Below are 19,754 nucleotides of genomic sequence, written 5' to 3' on the forward strand. Positions count from 1 at the left end.
GATTTCTAGATCTGCATGAACTCATCCTGAATCCAAAAGACACTGGAGCATCAAAGAATCCAACCCATCTCTGCCAACATGAGGCTCTTACTTTGAAAAGTCTCAGACTTCCTGCTGCTGCATTGACAGATGTGCACGAGCTTGAAAGAGCTTCCTGACTGAGGAGCTGCAGACTTTCTCCTGCAGAGCAGCAGCTGACTTCAGCGTCGTCATGGGAACACAGTCTGCTGCTGCTTCTGGAAACGTCTTCAAGGCTGTGGTGGGACTTGTTGGTCTGGAGGACAGATTCTCTGAGCAAATGCTGCTTCAGCTTCAAGCTTCAGCTCTTTTCTTCTGGCAGAGCTTAGAAGAAATGGAAACCTCCTTTGTTCTGACTGTTTGCTCCAAATCCCAGATTCAGGAATTCCTCCAAGAAGTTCAGCTCAGAGATCATCAGCAGAGAAAAGCCTGAAGTTCTGATGGAAAATGACAACAGAACCTGATCAATATTATTGATCCACATGGAATCCAGAAGAAACTCGGAGGTGAAGACATGAAGACACAAGCTTCAGAGACATGAGGACAAGTCAGAGTGGATTCATTCTGGACTTTCTTCTCACATCTTCTCTTCAGAACATCTTTGTCTTTGATCCTTCAAATCTTCTGAAATCTGATCATCCATGGATTGTTTTTGTGGGATCAGATCCAGAGTTGCTGAAAGTTCTGCTGCCCTCTGCTGGTCAAAGTGTCCAAACAGCAGAGAGGAGATTCTCTCATCATTCTATCTTTCAGTCACAAACATACTGGTTATATTCTATACTATTAAACCTGTTATAAAAAAACATAAGGCTTCATAACGGCTGTCTTTACTGCACACAAATTGTTTTATGAACACACAAGTGAAAAAAAGTAAACAGTTCAGCTCAACATTAGATATTTCTGCTCAGCAGATGGTGAACATTAGTCAGATAGAAAACAGGACAAACAGTTGTTCTGGAGTGTGATTCTGATTTTTAGATAAATGTGATATTTTTCACAGATTTTAAAAAAGAAAAATGCTTCAGTCTCCATCTAGTCTAAAAGTTTAAACATTCTCCTTAAAAGTCATTTTATGCTCACGTCTTTGAATAAATACGTGTTTCACAGTGAATGCAGTCCTTCATATTTAAAGTTCCATGCAAATTTGGAACCAAAAGTGTAGAACATCAATTAATTTACCCTTAAACTTATCCCGGTAACGTCATATACTCTGCTTTTTGGAACAGAGTCCAGCTTTGGAAACAAGCAGAGAACCAACAAACAGCAGAAACCCAGACGGTAGGAAAGACTCCACACTTGTGACTGATGTTCACATCCACTTTATTATTCACAGTAAAGATTAGAACAGAACACTGAGAACCAAAAAGAACAGAGGAACAGTTCTAATGTCTACTAGAAAACATGAATCACAAGAACACCAGACACAAACACCATTCTGGTTCTTTATCCGCTTCTTCCTTCAAACATTTTTAGGAAAATCTTTTCCTCACTAAATGGTAGGGATGCGGTTCTACTAAGACTGTGGATCGTTCCTTAGGTGGTGATCCAATTCAATTCATGAATCAAGCTCAATGGCTCACAGATCGAACCACGATTCTTGCTTTTTAATAGAATATGTTTGTACAGTTACTTTAGGTATGTAATTTTACAGGATGTATGAAAGTTTAAATTATATGAAATAAATCAGCATCATTTAGAACCGAAGATCAAAATCAACAAAAGTGATACAAACACAAAGATTTATATAGAAAGAAAGAAATGGGGTTTGTTACTTTAAACAAGTTACGTCAACATTCTGGTTACGTTCAGCAGTAACATAACAAAAAACATATACATAATTGTTGTCACGTTGCACAGTGGTGCAGTGGTTAGCGCTCTTGTCTCAAAGCAAGAAGACCCTCGGTTCAAGTCCTGGTTGGAGGATCTGAAAACAGTAGAGTTTGCATGTTGCCCCTGTGCATGTGTGAGTTTCCTCTGGGGACTCCAGCTTCCATCCCAAAACATGCTTCATAGATCGATTGGTTGGTCTAAATTGTCCCTAGATGTGAATGTGAGAGTGCATGGGCCCTGTGACAGACTGGATGCAGGATGTCCCCTGCCTTCATGACCCCAAAAGGGAACAAACAGCTTAGAAGATGATTCACATGAAAATATTCTCCACAGTTTCTCCATCCTAAAAGTTCTGCAACACTTTGTTTTAAATCATTGCATATTGAAGCCACTTTTCTGAGCCGCAGAATTTTGCTGATTCATGGTGACTCCATTAGTTTGTGGATTTAAAAGAAAATCTGTTTTCACTCAATGGTTACTAGCTCACATGCCTTGACAAATTAAAAACTGAAGTCCCTTCTTTTAGTCTAAAACAACAATGAAATTATGACAAAAAAATCAAAGATATTTACAAAACATTTCTCATAATAATGTACACACTTTGACAACATAAACATTAACTTAGCAGAAATTACAACAATGGTCAACTAAACAAGTTTTGTCTAAAATAATAAAAAAACAATGGCAGGACAAAATGTAGTTAATGCCTCCTTTGAACTGAATTACTACATCAATGCTCTGTGTCATTGAGGCCACCAGATTGGGGGTAGTCATTGAAAAAGATTTAGGCAATTTTGGCAATATGGGATGGTGCAAAATACAATCAGTCCACCAGTCTGACTGAGATAATTTACCCCTCCAATACCAAAGCAGTCGCTGGCAGGAAGCACACAACACACTTTGTAACCCTTGTGCTATCTTAGATGCCCCCACCCTTACATTGACGTGTTCTCCCTACCATGACAAAGGTGGATAAAGGTGGAACATTTTCATGTAATCCATGGACACCAGTGAAGATCACAAATCATTGAAAAAAAAATGGTTCAGAGCACTGTCTAGTGGGTCTAGATGACCCAACTCCCAATGGTAAAGTGCCTAGGATAGCACAAGGGTTAAACATGATCACTAAATGTTTTTGACATAAACATTTGTTAGAATGTTCTTTTTTTTCCTGGACAAAGAATATTGTTTTATTTAAACCTATACAATAAATTCACTAAATTAAACTAAGGCTTCCAACATTTTCCTTTTTGTATATAAAAAAATAAAGTTCTTTCTTTTAAAAACGAAAAAAAAAAAAAACGACCAAATTGCATTTTCACAATATTTTCCCATATACTGTACAAGTTTTCTGCTCTAAGTTTTTCTGTTTTCGAAGTTGATATTTTTCTCTAAATCCTTTATTAAAAAAAGTTTTCGTTTCAAAAGAAAAGCTTCTCACCTGTGTGTGTTCTAATGTATTTTACTAAATTACATTTATGACTGAGCCATTTATCAGCCATAAAAACCATCTCTCACCTGAATGAGTTTTCATGTGTGTTTTTAGAATAGATATTCGACTAAAACTGGCATCACATTTATTGCATGGGAAAGGCTTTTCTCCTGTGTGAGTTCTCGTGTCTTTTGAGACTAGATCTGTGACTAAAACTTGTATCACATTCTTTACAAGTAAAAGGCTTTTCTCCTGTGTGAGTTCTCATGTGTCTTTTGAGTTTTGATTTTTCACTAAAACTTTTATCACATTCTTTACAAGAAAAAGGCTTTTCTCCTGTGTGAATTATCATGTGTTTTTTGAGACTAGATCTGTGACTAAAACTTGTATCACATTCTTTACAAGAAAAAGGCTTTTCTCCTGTGTGAGTTCTCATGTGTGTTTTGAGATGAGATATTTGATTAAAACTTGTATCACATTCTTTACAAGTAAAAGGCTTTTCTCCTGTGTGAGTTCTCATGTGTGTTTTGAGATGAGATATTTGATTAAAACTTGTATCACATTCTTTACAAGAAAAAGGCTTTTCTCCTGTATGAGTTCTCATGTGTCTTTTGAAATTTGATTTTTCACTAAAACTTGTATCACATTCTTTACAAGTAAAAGGCTTTTCTCCTGTGTGAGTTCTCATGTGTGTTTTGAGATGATATATTTGACTAAAACTTTTTTTACATTCTTTACAAGTGAAAGGCTTTTCTACTGTGTGAGTTCTCATGTGTCTTTTGAGTTTTGATTTTTGTTTAAAACTTTTTTTACATTCTTTACAAGAAAAAGGCTTTTCGCCTGTATGAGTTGTCCTGTGTTTTTTTAGATTAGATTCATAACTAAAACTTTTTTCACAGTTTTTACAAGAAAATGTTTTCTTTCCTGTTTGAGTTCTCATGTGAAATTTCAACTGAGGCCGCCCACTAAACTTTTTACCACATTTTTTAGATTCACAATATCTTTCACCAGACCCATTTAGGACATGACTTCTGTCTCTTCTCTTCCTCTGATCTCTGTTCTTTGGGTCTGTCTCTTTATCTGTAGTTGATGTTGATTCTTCATGTTGGTTTCCTTCTTCATCCTGACTATCAGTTACATTAAAGCTCTGCTGATTGTTTAGATCTGCTTCACTGTTCTCATCTTCCTCATAAGTAGGAATCTCCATCAAAGTATCAGTCTCCTGCTTCAGATCAAGCTGATCTTCATGCTGACTGATGCAGAGTTCCCCTGGTTCATCCTTAATCTGTGGAGGTTCTGGTTCCTCTTTAATCTGTTGAAATTGTTGCTCCCCTTGTTCCTCTTCAGTTTGTGGAGGTTCTGGTTCCTCATGTTCCAATCTGAAGTTCCTCTGTGGATTGTTTAGATCTGCTTCACTGTTCTCATCTTCCTCATAAGTAGGAATCTCCATCAAGGTATCAGTCTCCTGCTTCAGATCAATCTGATCTTCATCCTGACTGATGAAGACTTCCCCTGGTTCCTCTTTAGTCTGTGGACGTTCCGGTTCTTCCTGTTCCACTCTAAAGTTCCTCTGCTGGTTGCATTGATCTTCCTCTTCAGTCATCCAGTGCTGGGGGAGTGCTGCAGGAATACAAACACAAGAAAAAGCTCTTTTTATACTTTTAAATGAGTTTGTGTATTGGCACACACCAATAAAAGTCGAAAACTGCTCAGTCAAGAACCTTATAGTTCAAATTTTAGAATGTAAAATATGAAATGTTCATTCCAGCGGCACTAGATGGGCTGCCCATCCGCACCTGGGGCTGGGATCACTCCTTCCCTTGGGGAAAGAGGGGGTGGGATTTGTTGGCCCTGTCCTGTGGGGGGGCTGTCTGGAGGAGGGGGAGGCCACTATCGGTACAGGACCTTGGAAGTTTGACGAGTCGGGGTCTCCAATGACGCAATTGGCGGTCACCCCGGCTGTTTGTGGCTGCCTCGGTCCCGTCGAGGCCTGACCAGAGTTCTCCCAGGGGTGGGGAGCTACTTGGCAGTGGTCCCATCCAGTGGTTGCCGTATGTAATAGACCCCCCCCCCCCCGCCCCTCTCGGTTTTATTTGCACCATAGACATGTAGGGCCCTTAATAAGGGGGGTGCTTGGACATCACTGCCAGCAAGCAGCAGATGTCTTTTAGCGCCCTACCTGCCAATTTTAACTGCACTGTGGAAATTTAGGGCCCTTGATGGGCAGAGTGATGGGACATCACTGTGAGTAATCAGTAGATGTCCCCTCAGTGCCCTACCCGCCAATTTTAATTGCACCCACATATATACACCCCCAAATATACTCCTCCAAATATACATTCCAACATAAACACATGCACACGCCCTCACAAAAACACACGCACGCATTTGGTTTTGTTTGAAATGGTTTCACAAGGAAGGTGGGACCTTCGGACCATCTGTCCCCTACCCCATCCCTGGTAGGGGGTACTGGGCCCTTGGCGACGGTGGCCGTGTTCCCTGGGTACTGGCTTCCTGGGCCCGGCGGTCCTCTCTCCATGCAGGGAGAGGGATCCCTAAGCTTTCTGGAAAGACCAAGAGCCGGGGATCACACCTGAGCTGGAGGTGTCTGTGTCCCTGTGTTGTGGGTTTAGGTCCTTGCCCCCGAGCATTTGGCCTCGCCAAATTTCCAACTGTGGACGAGCCTGCTTGGGCCATGTTAACAAAACCCCTTGTGTGGACCCGCTCTTCTCCTGGATGTCTTCCTCCTGGGCGGGGGCGGCTGGCCCCTTGCCTTGTTCCTTCATGGACCAACCGTGGGCTGGGTGGGTGGCTGCATGGAGCGTGGGGCGGGTCTCCCTTGGGGGATCCTGGCTCGTACCTGGGGCTCAAGTGGGGGGATGCCCAGAACTCTTGGGGTGATGATGGGCGGGGCTCTGCGTTGGGTCCTAGATGCGTGGCGGAGGGTTGCTCTCCTGGTTGACTTGGGCCTGCACTCTCTTGTTTGTACCTGTGAAATGACCGACAGGTTACTACGGTAATCACTTTGTTACTAAAAACTTCTGAATGTATGGTATTTTGTTTACTATTTGTACTGTCATGACAGCGATGCTTTTGTCAGTTTACCTTCTTGTTGCATCTTCAAAAGTGCAGAATAAAATGTGACACTGAATTTGGAACAGCACATTGTAATTGCTGCATCTAGTATTAAAGTATTTATCAGTAATACAGTGGAAATTAGTAGATTTGGTTAGAATGTTGATTTACGGTATGCGCCCCTAAATTTTCTGGTTGTGCCCCTAAAATTTTCAGTTGGGGGCCACAGTGCTCCTAGTGAAAAAAGTTAGTCTGGAGACCTGAACTATTGTAGACATTTTGTTGACGTCTTTATTTTCCATCAATATTTTCTTTGTCTGCCTGTTGTTTAGTTGGTGTCCGTATTTGACATAAAGACAGAAGGTAATGCAGGAAAACAGCTGCACTTTATGAGATCAGAAATAAACAATCATTTAGAATCAGCACAATGTTTTTTACCTGTTTCTTCAAACTAAAAACGTTAAACGTATTGGTGCTGCTGTGTTAATGTTTCAGATCAATTTACATTTAATATTATTTATTGATTGAATTATTTTTCTCTGCATCAAATGGTTCAGTTGGTCAAAATGTTTCTAGTTTAAATAAGGACTAACAGATATATTTATTTTAAGCTTTTCTTCTATTTTAGACTATAACAGGGTTTCTGTGTGGCAAAAGAAATTTAATTTTTGTTGAAAGTGGATTTATATTGCTTTTTTTCTTTTTTTTATTGTTTAAAGATACAATTTTAGGTATACTTTCACAATGTTTATAGATACTAACCTAATAATATAATATACTAACCTAACATTGTCTTCGCGGTTGTGTGTGTGTCTGTGTGTGTGTGTGAGGGGGGGGGCGCGAAATATTTTCTTTTTCCTAGGGGGGGCCTTGCAAAAAATAATTGAGAAGCACTGTGTTAAACCAACAACTACACAAACTACTCTTCTGTCTTCGTTTGGAATTAAACTTCCAAGCAACTCAACTCGTGCAAATGCAATTACGCGTGCGGTAGGAGTATTCATAGCCACGGACATGCAACCTTATTCAGTGGTGGAAAACTCGGGTTTTAGGCATTTAATTAGCGTGCTAGAGCCACGCTACGAATACCCAAGTAGAACGCATCTCACAGCTACGGTGATTCCCTCCATGCGCAATAATGTAAAAGAGAAAGTTATTGAAGTTCTCCTTCCATATTCTTCTTTAAGAAGAACTTAAAACTGCAAAACTGTTACAGCTGTCTTGTGTTTTTCTATTATAAAAAATGTTAATGTTTTTGACAACTCAAAGAGAAGCTCTAAATAACATATCCATCTTTAGGAAGAGGATGAAAGAATGAAAAAATACACTCATCATTCTCAGGGGATAAAGTAGTTATCAGTGTGGTTTATGTTAATCTGTTCAGAAATAGTTTAAGACACTTAATTGTTCAGAGACTATGGCCATGTCTGTTTTATTGTTTTTGTTTAATTTGTTGTGAACTTGAATGTCATCTTTTGTGAAGAAGACTGCACTTACAAAAGAGAAACTGGATGGCAGTTTAATTTAAGTTTTCAATTGACTAAAGATATAGGTTATTGTTACATTATGTTGTTAATAAAAGTTTTAAATTTGACAATCTAGTATAGTACATTGCAAACAAAGGTCAGATATTATATGGCATTAAAGTCTAGTTTAAAAAATGACAATCTGGGCTTTAAAAAGAATAAATGTAAAAATCGAGAATCGAATCGAATAGTGACCTTAGAACCGAAAATGCAATCGAATCGAGGATTTGGAAAATCGTGACACCCCTATAAATGAAAATGCAAAATTTTTTTTTTTTTGCATTGGAAAATGCAGTTTTTATCTGAAAATCCTCATGCTATTCTCTCAGAGCTCTTCTCTACTCTGTAGCTAACACAGCTCCGCTGTCTGTGCTCACAGATCCAGTCTGTCGTCACATCTGTTTCCCTTACACGCCATCACTGTGGTGGCTCCCAGGAAGCGCGCTAACAGCCAGCAGAGCCAGCCTGCTCGGGACTCCTGAACCTTATGATATTTTATTTTCATGGAGACAATAATTATAAATCATTTTATTGTTCCCTCTAGGGTTAAAGCGGGACAGCAAGCTTTCAAACTCAGCCAGAGAGAGATGGAAAAACCGCTAAAGCGGCTGTCATCAAGGGAGCTGAAGCTGGGATGATGTCATGAACTCAAACTTGGAAACATGATTACCATGTAGAACTCTTCAAAATTAAAACCTGATCTCTGAACATTCTCCGTGTCTACCATGCAAAGTGACATAAACACAGACACCGCTCCATGGCCATGACCAGGCTACAAACATTAGCTGGTAGCTCCTCCCACACACATCCTGGTGCGTTCACAGATCTCCAGTACATAGAAGATTAGAGGCATTCCAACAGCCTCTCAGCCCAACGTTGTCCGCTACTATATTTTCATGAGAAAAAACCTAAAACCTTCAATAGCCAATTTTCATCCGCAAATTTAGAACCAAAAGCAACCAGATCTGGTAACACTGTGGATGTGTTGAGGTGCATACTCCCCCCTAGTGTTGAGGTGCATGCTTTGCACCGTCACGTTCACTGATGCATCTTCCATCAATGTACGGTAGTCAGGGTGCTGCTGCTTATGTCTGAGTAAAGGAGTAGCCAATCACAAATGTGTCTCCGCCTTGTCTGGTTTGATTGACAGACTCATTCTGCTGAAAAAGCTCATTATGAAATAAATAAGTCATTCTGAAAAACAGCAACATGAAATAAAAACAAAGATACTTAGGAAAATATTGATTTGGAGATCTGATTTTCTGAAAAAAGCCATAAAATTATAATAATATTCACCATGATTAAAATTAATATTTTAAAATGGTGTTTTAAAATAATGCACAGGTTTCTAAAGCAAAATGAAAAATATTTAATAATATAATGGCCAATTTAAAATCAGTGTGTAGATTTTTCACAATTTCACGATCTTTTGATATATTGATGATAGATTTATTGTGATTGTGTATTTGCATGAGGTCATATTTATTTATTCAATTATGAACAGTTTGGGACTCCTTACATGATTGGTCCAAAATGCTTAACAGCTCTAAAAGATACCGAAGCCAACAACATAATGTTCTGATATAATCTTTGTTGTCAATAACAACAAATCCAATCGCCAATTTGAGCCAGGCAAAAGTAGCCGCGTTTACATGGGCAAAAGTAATCGGAATGAACGCCTGATTGGAAAGAAAATGCGTCATGTAAACGCTCCGTTCGGAATACTCTGCCCCGATCAGACTCATTCGGATCAGCATTTCTTTACGATCGAGTTAGGTGGGTTATACCGATTGTTTATCCGATCGTGGAGCATGTAAACGGTCATTCCGATCGTGTGTCACTGCTGCTCTGGGTTACGTCATGCATAGACGGTGTTTCGCTGAGAGAAAGCTTTGGAGCGCATACGGGAATATAACGATGAGCGAACGGGCACTTCATAATATTCAGAACATTAATAAAAGCACGTTTGGAAGATCGTCTCGTATGTTACCGAGCTGCTGTATAAATGTCTGGGGCAGCGGTTTGTTTACAACGGGACCTATTTCCGCATCCGGGTGATTTTACACTACTGCGCATGCCCAAATTATTCATTCCGAACGAAAGTGTGAGCCATGGGAACGTTTGTTCTAATCGGAAAAAGATTTTCTGTGCCCATGTGCACGGGTGAATTTTAACCCGACCATTGATCCGATCAAGATATTCTGCCCATGTAACCGCGGCTAGTGATTAGTCAGGCGGTCTGAGTCACGTTTTTAGGGCAACCAGTTGTCAATCATGATAAACTAGTTCAAAGTCCACGCCCCCCCATCACTGAAAGCTGCTCAGAAGAAGCTGTCAATCAAACATTCGAGGTGGGGCCACTGGGCACCACACCTTTTACTGAGGCATCTGATTGGTCAGTTTATAACTTGAATAACTAGCAATAAAGAAAAAAATATTATGAAAAAAAAACAAAGATTAGAAACAAGATATTAAAAAAAATGTTTCACAGCAAGAATGGTAATTCTATCTATTTAGAATGAGTAACAGCTGCATGTTTATCTATAGACGTCTAATGGAGTTTGGCTACTTAGAGACAGCAGCTACTTCCTATTTGGAACCCGGGGGGTGAGGGGTGGGGTGCTCTACTGTCCAGTGATGATATAGTCTATGCTTTTTACCATAGACCCCTTTTAGACAGCTCCTCGTGGTTTGACTAATAACTAATAAACAGTGTTGGGGGTAATGAATTACATAGTAACAGTACTTACTAACAGTAGTTACTTTGGTCAGTAATGGAGTATTTCAGATCACAGGCTCCGTAGTAATACATTACTACTTATATATACGAAATAATTAATTCCAACAAAATAATAATCTGATATACAGTCAGGTCCATAAATATTGAGACAGGAACAATTCCAAGAATTTTGGCTCTATAAATCACCACAATGACTTTGAAATGAAACCAACAAGATGTGTGTTAACTGCAGACTGCCAGTTTTAACTTGAGGGTATTTACATCCAGATCAGGTGAGCGGTGTAGGAATTAAAACTGCTTGCATATTTGCCTCCCACTTGTTTAGGAACCAAAAGTAATGGGCCAATTGCCTTCTCAGCTGTTCCATGGCCAGGAGGGTGTTATTCCCTCATTATCACAATTACAGTGAGCAGATGAAAGGTCCAGAGTTATTGAAGTGTGGTGTAAGCATTTGGAATAAGAGCTGTCACTATCAGTGCTATCAGAGAGATAGCAAAAATATTAGGTGTGACCAAAATGACTGTTTGGAACATTCTTAAAAAGAAGGAACGCACAGGGGAGCTCAGCAACGCCAAACGACCCGGAAGACCACCGAAAACAACTGTGATGGATGAAGGAATAATTCTGTTCCTGGTGAAGAAAACTCCCTTAACGGAGGGTTTACCACAAGATGTAGAACTTTAGTGAGCCTCAAAAACAGGAAGGCCAGACTAGAGTTTGCCAACCAACATCTAAAACAGTCTTCACAGTTCTGAAACAACATTCTATGGACAGATGAGACCAAGATCAACTTGTACCAGAGTCATGGAAAGAGAAGAGTAAGAAGGAAAGGAACTGCTCATGATCCAAAGCATACAATCTCATCAGTGAAGCATGGTGGTGGTAATGTCATGGCGTGGGCATGTATGGCTGCTAATGGAACTGGTTCTCTTGTATTTAATGATGATGTTACTGCTGGCAAAAGCAGAAGGATGAGTTCTGAAGTGTTTCGGGCAATATCCTCTATGGAAGCATTTGTGTACCATAATTTAAAAAAATCAATACCTGAAATGCTTTTTTATTTTCAAAATGAAGCTGCATTTGTTGACTCAAAATTAACAAGAAAAAGAAATCCACTAAACCGCTTCTTCTTGTTCTTCTTCTACACCACTCATTTTGTCACTTAATTAAAATGATAATGAAAATGGTATTTGACATTATATTTTCAAAAAGTTCTCTTGTAAATATGTAGCAAAATTCAGTTAGAAATGTCTAACTTGAAAATTATAATGAATTAAGAGAATTGCTTTTTCATTTTCTACTTAAAAATCGCTTCATCTTTGTCATAATTAAAACACAAATGCAAAGAGGGGATTGCATTTTCGTTTTAACATCCACCCTGCGAATAGTGTTGCAAAACACAATTTCAGTTAGCATTTACAGGAGGGAGGCGGGGCGATGATGTCAGTGTTTGTTAGTCCAACCAGCAAACGCCAAAGTTTAGCATGGTGAAATCTGCTAGAGCCGTTCATGGGGCTATAGCTGTTGTGGAACAGCAAAATCAGCGGGAAGCTGCAGTAGACTATCTTCTAAATGTGCTTTTATTAGTTATGATTATTATTAAGGGCCTGCTCGATCATAATCTTTTAAATCTGTGCGGCCAGTGCTTCTGTCTTAGCTATAAGAAGGGTTAGCATCAGGCTAATACGTGCTAAAAACATTAGCCGTGGAGGAACACATCTTGTTTGTTTCAATTCAAATCCAAAAATGCTGACAATGAGTTGCTGTCCCAATATTTATGGCCACTCCTGTTGTATTTTAATGCACCACAGTTAATGGACACGATGATTGATCGATATGCATTTTGGGACATGAGTGATGCATGATGGGATACGTAGCATGTAGCCCTCAGATGTAAAGTTACTGCTAACTCTGCTAACGAGTATGTTTTTACCTCAGCACGTCCTGAATATTATTATTCCTGTTCGATCCTAATGTACAACACCCAATACTGCAGACGCTCTCAGTCTGCCGGCCAGACGCCCGGATGCCTTCATGACAAACAAAAGAGCTCCAAGGCCAGAGCTTCGGAGCTCGCCCACGGCCAGCTGGACAAAAATAGCTCACACCAGCCAGCCAGAGCTCGTTTGCTTGGTTTCTGGAATGAAATAGAAATACTTAAATCTATTTTCTCAACTGCAAGAAACATCAATGAACCGATAGGCGTTGCCTTGGGCGCTCCAGAGGGGAAAGGAAAAAGTTTGATCAGTTTTGAAATAAGTGTTTGATCCAAATGTTGAACCTTTCCTGCGCGATGACTTCTCTTTTTCCAACCGTCGTCAGAAACGCTCGGGAGATTTTCTCCAGGGCCAAAGGCGGATTCTCCTTCGGGGTTCACTTTCCTGTTCGGAACCCTCAGCCTCCAGAGTGGGTTATGAAAGACTCCAAAACTTTTGGGGGAGACACCTCATTTTTAATTTAAGGTTCCAAGAGACTCCCCCACTCCGCGCTCACACCTCCTCTCCTCTCCGAACACGCACACACACACACACCGTCCCCATCACATACACACTCCCACTCCGCAACACAAGCAAAGAAATAAACGGCTTCTAGCCTGTTCCAGAGCAAAGGTGTCCCCAAAGTGGGAGGAGTCATCTTTCTGCAGTTCCTCTGAATCATGGACAGAAGTTGTAGATGTTCCACTAGAACAGTGTTTTCTTCTTCTGTGGATGTTCTAGTGTTCTGAGCACATTGGTAAAGTCTGCTGGATTTTCTGTCAGCTTCCATTTTCAGCATTTGGATCCTCAAAGTTCAGGAAGAAACCGGAATCCAAACTGCTTCCAGTTTCCATGTTTGGGATCTTCTGGACCTGTTGAAGGACACAGATTCTTTCCACATCATGAAGCTGTTCTTCTGAACCCAAACGGCCCACAGTTCTATGCTGATGATGCTCTTCTTCACCAACAGCCTCTCAGATCACAGATGCTGCAGTTTGCTTGGTTTGCTGGAAAGCAGCAGCGCTGCCACGCCCACCTGAAAGAGCCTCAGAGCTTCTCCAGCTGATGTCTTCAACACTGGGACTCCATCCCTTCTTCCATTCATCTTTCTGTCCGTTTGCTTTGAGGCCCAGATCCTCACCTGCTGCTGGCTTTGGTTCAGCAGCTGCTGACTGGAACGCTGAAGCTCAGAGCGTCCGGCGCTTTGATCTTCTGCACATTCAAGTGTGGAACAGATGCAGAGAAAAGCTCCAAAGTTCTCAGAGGAGCATTGATTCAGCAGATCTTTAGTTTCTGGAGACGACTTCAATGGAAGAATGAAAACCACATGGATTCAAACTGAAACTCTGTCAGAGTCAATAAAGTTTTTTCAAAGATGAAGTTCTTGAAGGACAAAGCTCTCCTTCACTGTCAACACACACAGATGATCAGAACAGTTCCACATGTGTCTGCATGTTCTGGGAAGTTCTCCGGTTCCTCTGATCACGGGTCCAGCAGCGTGTTTCAGGAACACGGATGATCCAGAACATGGGATCAGACTGAAGTCAGCAGCTTTCAGCTTCTTTTGGGCTTCAAGCCCAGAGGGAAGACAGAAATGTGAGGAAGGCAGAGAACATGAAGGGTTCCTGACAGGAAAGAGAAGTTGGAGCCAGAAAGACTAGAACCGGATCAGGACCAACTCTGGACAGTCCTTTTAGTGGTGGAGCACAGACAGAAGCAGCATCATGTTTGTCACAGAGACGTGAGCTTTGAGGAGCCACTCTGCAGCTTGACCCTCTCAGATGTCAGCAGCTGTTTGTGTCCTCAGATCCAGTCAGACACCAACATGTTCCTCAGAGAACAGCATGTCAGCACACACTGCACACGCTTGGATCCATGCAGACGTGTTGGAAGCCAGAGCTTCAGGCCGGCCTTCAGTGGATCTGTCCGTTCATGCTGAATGGGAGCAGAAGAACGTCTGTTTCAGCTCTGCTGCTTCAGCTCCACTCAAACTGCTGGGAACTCCAAACTCTCTCAGAGGAGAAAAACAGCAGAAAGCTTTCTGCAGCTGCTCTCACAGTGGATCTTCCTCTGTCTTCTTCAGCAGCAGATGATGAAGAGTCACTTTCTTCAGGTTCCTCTCAGTCCTGACCTTCATTCCTGATGGACCAAAGCAGACTGACAGCAGCTCTTTAGCTCCACAAAGAAAACTCTGCAGTTTCCCAAAAACCTTCTGAAGCAGAAAAACCAGGAGACTTCCTGTCTGTCTGTCTGTCAGTGTTGGAGTCTTCCTCCATCTTCAAATGATGAAGGTTTCTGCTTTGGAACATTCCAGAAAGCCTGGATTCTTCAGATGGATTCAAGCTGTAAATGTTGTCAGCATAAAGCAAGTTTGGACTAAACTAAAGCAGAAAGTGGCTTTGAAGATGGTCAGGAGAAATGGGGGCTTTTTTCAGGAATTCTTGGAAGAGGAGGACTTCTCCAAACAACCAGAATCTTGGAGGAGGTTTTTTCAGCATTGAGATCAGGATTTAGCATGAGCTTCAATCCCATTTTTGTTCAATCCAAATTTTTACCGTCATATTCAGGAGTTCAACTCTGAAAGCCACCATGACATCATAGACATTAAAGACCCTGTTACCTAGCAACCAAACACAACAAACTGTAGACTATTCAAACTGGACATTTTGGGGCAACAATTCTTTTCTAACTCAAGTTTTTATGAAAAATCCAAATGATGGAAACAGATTGTGTAAAGGAAATGAGGATCTATTGGTGAGTCACAGTCCTGGAAACATGAGTTGTGCTCTGATGAAGACGCCTGATCCAAATGTGGATTTTTGAAATGTTCTTCATGAGATTCAAAGTGATTGAAGCTTTGAATTAAAGGTGTCAACACATTTCTGCATTGGATTCATTCTGTTTCAGTGTCTAAGGTTGGTTTTGTGGCAGAAACCAAGTTTTTGTTGAACAGTAGCGTTTGAAAAAGCAGAAAGTGGCTTTGAAGATGGTCAGGAGAACTTCTTTGAAGAGGAGGACTTCTCCAAACAACCACAACCTTAGAGGAAGTTTTCTGAGCATTCATAGAACGCTTTTACAATGACTCATCATTTTCCACAAGAAGCTAATGAGTTTTTCCAAATGCATGCTGGGTATTCTTAGTTCTAGCTTGGAAAGCATTTTGTGGGATTTCCCTGGAAAACCTGCTTTATCAATCATTTTGGTCTCTTTTTCTTCTTCTAAGTTCCAGCTTGGTGAGTGTGCAGGTAGCCATGGCAACCACTGTCCAGGTCAAAGGGAGGACCACGGCCATCCAGTCTCCAGGCTTTTGGATTGATTTGGATTTGATAAACATTTGTTTCCCACGTTTTAATAGTAGAATTCAACACGGGACCCAAAACACACGGTTACACAAAACTGCACTTTTACACAGAAGGAAACAACAACCGCTCCACAATCCCTGAATCCCCTACAGCCTTTATCCAAACATTTACATTGACCATTATCACACATTTGATTGCATTTTCTCAGAAAAACAAGCACAACTTCCCGTTTGTTTGTGTGTGAAATGATTCCAAAAAGCCATGTGTCATCCTGGAGGGACTGGTTTCTCATCAATGCAGACCACCAAGTTTCTCTGGTTTCTGACTATTTGGTGGCTGGTAGGCCTTTTGGGATTTTTGTCAGGGAAAGAAGTGAACCTGGTCTCCAAATATTGGAAGACACTGATCTAAAAGTACTAGCCACAGGGGTTGCAAGCCAGTAACTTCTGTGCCGGTCCCAAGCCCGGATAAATAGAGAGGGTTGCGTCAGGAAGGGCATCCGGCGTAAAAAATTGCCAAAATAACCATGCGAATCATCCACAACACTTTAGACATACCGGATCGGTCGAGGCCCGGGTTAACAACGACCGCCACCGATGCTGTTAACCTACAGGGTGTCGGTGGAAATTTGACTACTGTTGGTGGAAGAAAGAGGGGAGGCAGAAGGGTCCGTGGCCAGAGAGAGAAGGGAAAAGGCAGGAACATAGGTTTGAGAATAGGGACTCTTAACGTTGGCACAATGACAGGGAAAGGCAGAGAGCTGGCAGACATGATGGAGAGAAGGAAGGTAGATGTACTGTGTGTGCAGGAGACAAGGTGGAAGGGCAGCAAGGCACGTAGTATTGGAGGAGGATACAAACTGTTCTATCATGGGGTTGATAGGAAGAGAAACGGGGTAGGAGTGATTCTGAAGGGGGAGTTTGTAAACAGTGTTCTAGAGGTGAAAAGAGTCTCAGACAGGATGATGAGCCTAAAGTTAGAAATTGAAGGGGTGATGGTGAATGTAGTCAGTGGGTATGCGCCACAGGTTGGCTGTGAGTTAGAAGTGAAGGAGAGATTCTGGAGTGAGTTGGATGAGGTCATAGAGAGTTTTCCCAGAGGAGAGAGAGTTGTTATTGGAGCAGACTTTAATGGGCATGTTGGTGAGGGCAATAGAGGTGATGAGGAGGTGATGGGCAGGTTTGGTGTGAAGGAAAGGAATCTGGAGGGACAGATGGTGGTGGACTTTGCGAAGAGGATGGAAATGGCTGTAGTCAACACTTACTTCCAGAAGAGAGAGGAACATAGAGTGACATACAGAAGTGGAGGTAGGAGTACTCAGGTGGACTACATCCTATGTAGACGAGGTCATTTGAGAGAGGTTAATGACTGCAAAGTGGTGGTAGGAGAGAGTGTAGCCAGACAGCACCGCATGGTGGTGTGTAAGATGACTCTGGAGGTCAGGAAGAAGAAGAGAGGGAAAACAGAAAAGAAGACCAAGTGGTGGAAGCTACAGAATGAAGAAACTTGTGAGGAATTTAGGCAGAAGTTGAGACAGGTCCTGGGTGGTCAGGATGAGCTTCCAGATGACTGGGAAACTACAGCAGAAATTATCAGGGAAACAGGTAGGAAGGTGCTAGGTGTGTCATCTGGAAAGAGGAAAGACGGTAAAGAGACTTGGTGGTGGAATGAGGAAGTACAGGAATGCGTCCAGAGGAAGAGGTTGGCTAAAAGTAAGTGGGATGTAGAAAGGACTGAGGAAGGTAGACAGGAGTACAAGGAAGCGCAGCGTAGAGTGAAGAGAGAGGTGGCAAAGGCCAAACAGAAAGCTTACGATGAGCTATATGACAGGTTAGACACAAAGGAAGGAGAGAAGGACTTGTACAGGCTAGCCAGACAGAGAGACAGAGATGGGAAGGACGTGCAACAGATAAGGGTGATTAAGGACAGAGATGGAAAGGTGCTAACAACCCAAGAGAGTGTACAGAAAAGATGGAAGGAGTATTTTGAGGAGCTGATGAACGAGGAAAATGACAGGGAAAGAAGGGAGGAAGATGTGGTTGTTGTGGAGCAGGAAGTAGCAGAGATTGGAAAGGATGAGGTTAGGAAGGCTCTGAAAAGGATGAAGAGCGGAAAGGCCGTTGGTCCTGATGACGTACCTGTGGAGGTATGGAAGTGCCTAGGAGAGACAGCAGTGGAATTTCTAACAAGGTTGTTCAATAGGATTTTAGAGAGTGAGAAGATGCCTGAGGAATGGAGGAGAAGCGTTCTGGTCCCAATCTTTAAGAACAAGGGTGACACGCAGAACTGCAGCAACTATAGAGGAATAAAGTTGATGAGCCACACAATGAAGCTGTGGGAAAGAGTAGTGGAAGCCAGGCTTAGGAAGAAGGTGGAGATTTGTGAGCAGCAGTATGGTTTCATGCCCCGTAAGAGCACCACTGATGCCATTTTTGCTTTGAGAATGTTGATGGAAAAGTACAGAGAAGGTCAGAAGGAGCTGCATTGTGTGTTCGTAGATTTAGAGAAGGCGTATGACAGGGTGCCGAGGGAGGAGCTGTGGTACTGTATGAGGTCGTCTGGAGTGGCAGAGAAGTACGTCAGAGTAGTTCAGGACATGTATGAGAGAAGTATGACGGTGGTGAGATGTGCTGTAGGTCAGACAGAGGAGTTCAAGGTGGAGGTGGGACTACACCAAGGATCAGCTTTGAGTCCTTTTTTGTTTGCTATGCTGATGGACAGGCTGACAGACGAGGTAAGACAGGAATCTCCCTGGACAATGATGTTTGCGGATGACATTGTAATTTGCAGTGAGAGTAGAGAGCAGGTGGAGGAACAGCTAGAGAGGTGGAGGATTGCTCTGGAAAGAAGAGGCATGAAGGTCAGTCGTAGTAAGACAGAATACATGTGTCTGAACGAGAGGGATCAAGGTGGAAGCATTAGGCTACAGGGGGCTGAGGTGAAGAAGGTGCAGGAGTTTAAGTACTTGGGGTCAACAGTTCAGTGTGATGGGGAGTGTGGAAAAGAGGTGAAGAGGCGAGTGCAGGCAGGTTGGAGCGGTTGGAGGAAAGTGTCAGGAGTGTTGTGTGACAGAAGAGTGCCAGCAAGACTCAAAGGAAAGGTGTACAAGACAGTGGTGAGACCAGCTCTGCTCTATGGGTTAGAGACGGTAGCAGTGAGACAGAGACAAGAGGCTGAGATGGAGGTAGCGGAGATGAAGATGTTGAGGTTCTCCTTAGGAGTGACCAGGTTAGACAGGATAAGGAACGAGTACATCAGAGGGACGGCTCATGTTGCCTGTGTTAGCGACAAAGTCAGAGAAGCCAGACTGAGATGGTTTGGACATTTTCAGAGGAGGGATAGTGGATATATTGGTAGAAGGATGTTGGAGATGGAGCTGCCTGGCAGGAGGGCAAGAGGACGGCCAAAGAGGAGATACATGGATGTCTTAACAGAGGACATGAAGTTGGCTAATGTTAGGGTAGAAGATGTCCATGATAGAGTGAGGTGGAAAAGGATGATTCGCTGTGGCGACCCCTGATGGGAAAAGCCGAAAGAGAAAGAAGAAGAAGACTGATCTAAAAGTACTAGGACATCTGGAGAAAGCTCTAGTTCTGCTCCAACTCAGTCCAAAGCACTGAAGATAGATGGAGTTGGATTTGGGAGAGGACTGAGCTCATTCAGATGAAGAAAGAACAAGTCAACAGATGAAGAAGATTTCAGGAAGTTTCCCATTCAACAAGTTCAAGTTTCCAGAGAGCTAGTTTAGCATCCGTGTTCTGGACCAAACCACTGTCCCTCTGAAGGTCCAGACACAGAGAGGCCCAGAGTGACCCCCATTTCTCATTTTTGCTCTTTCCAGTGGCTGACTCCGCC

At 42.1% G+C, this 19,754-nt stretch overlaps 1 protein-coding gene and 1 long non-coding RNA gene across 2 annotated transcripts in view; one reads left to right on the top strand and one right to left on the bottom strand.

Moving 5' to 3' along the window:
• Positions 1-19,754, top strand: part of LOC144986974 (uncharacterized) — a 239,984-nt gene that overhangs the window by 180,976 nt on the left and 39,254 nt on the right. The gene's annotated exons all lie outside the window — the stretch shown is intronic.
• Positions 1,322-19,754, bottom strand: part of LOC144988379 (uncharacterized) — a 164,123-nt gene continuing 145,690 nt past the window's right edge. The window contains exon 2 of the long non-coding RNA XR_013652289.1: positions 1,322-6,269. This is a non-coding gene — a long non-coding RNA (uncharacterized LOC144988379). The remainder of the gene's footprint in view (positions 6,270-19,754) is intronic.

This window comes from Oryzias latipes, chromosome 2, assembly GCF_053564925.1.
Source record: "Oryzias latipes strain Hd-rR chromosome 2, Olatipes_Hd-rR_3.1".
NCBI classification, from domain to species: domain Eukaryota; kingdom Metazoa; phylum Chordata; class Actinopteri; order Beloniformes; family Adrianichthyidae; genus Oryzias; species Oryzias latipes.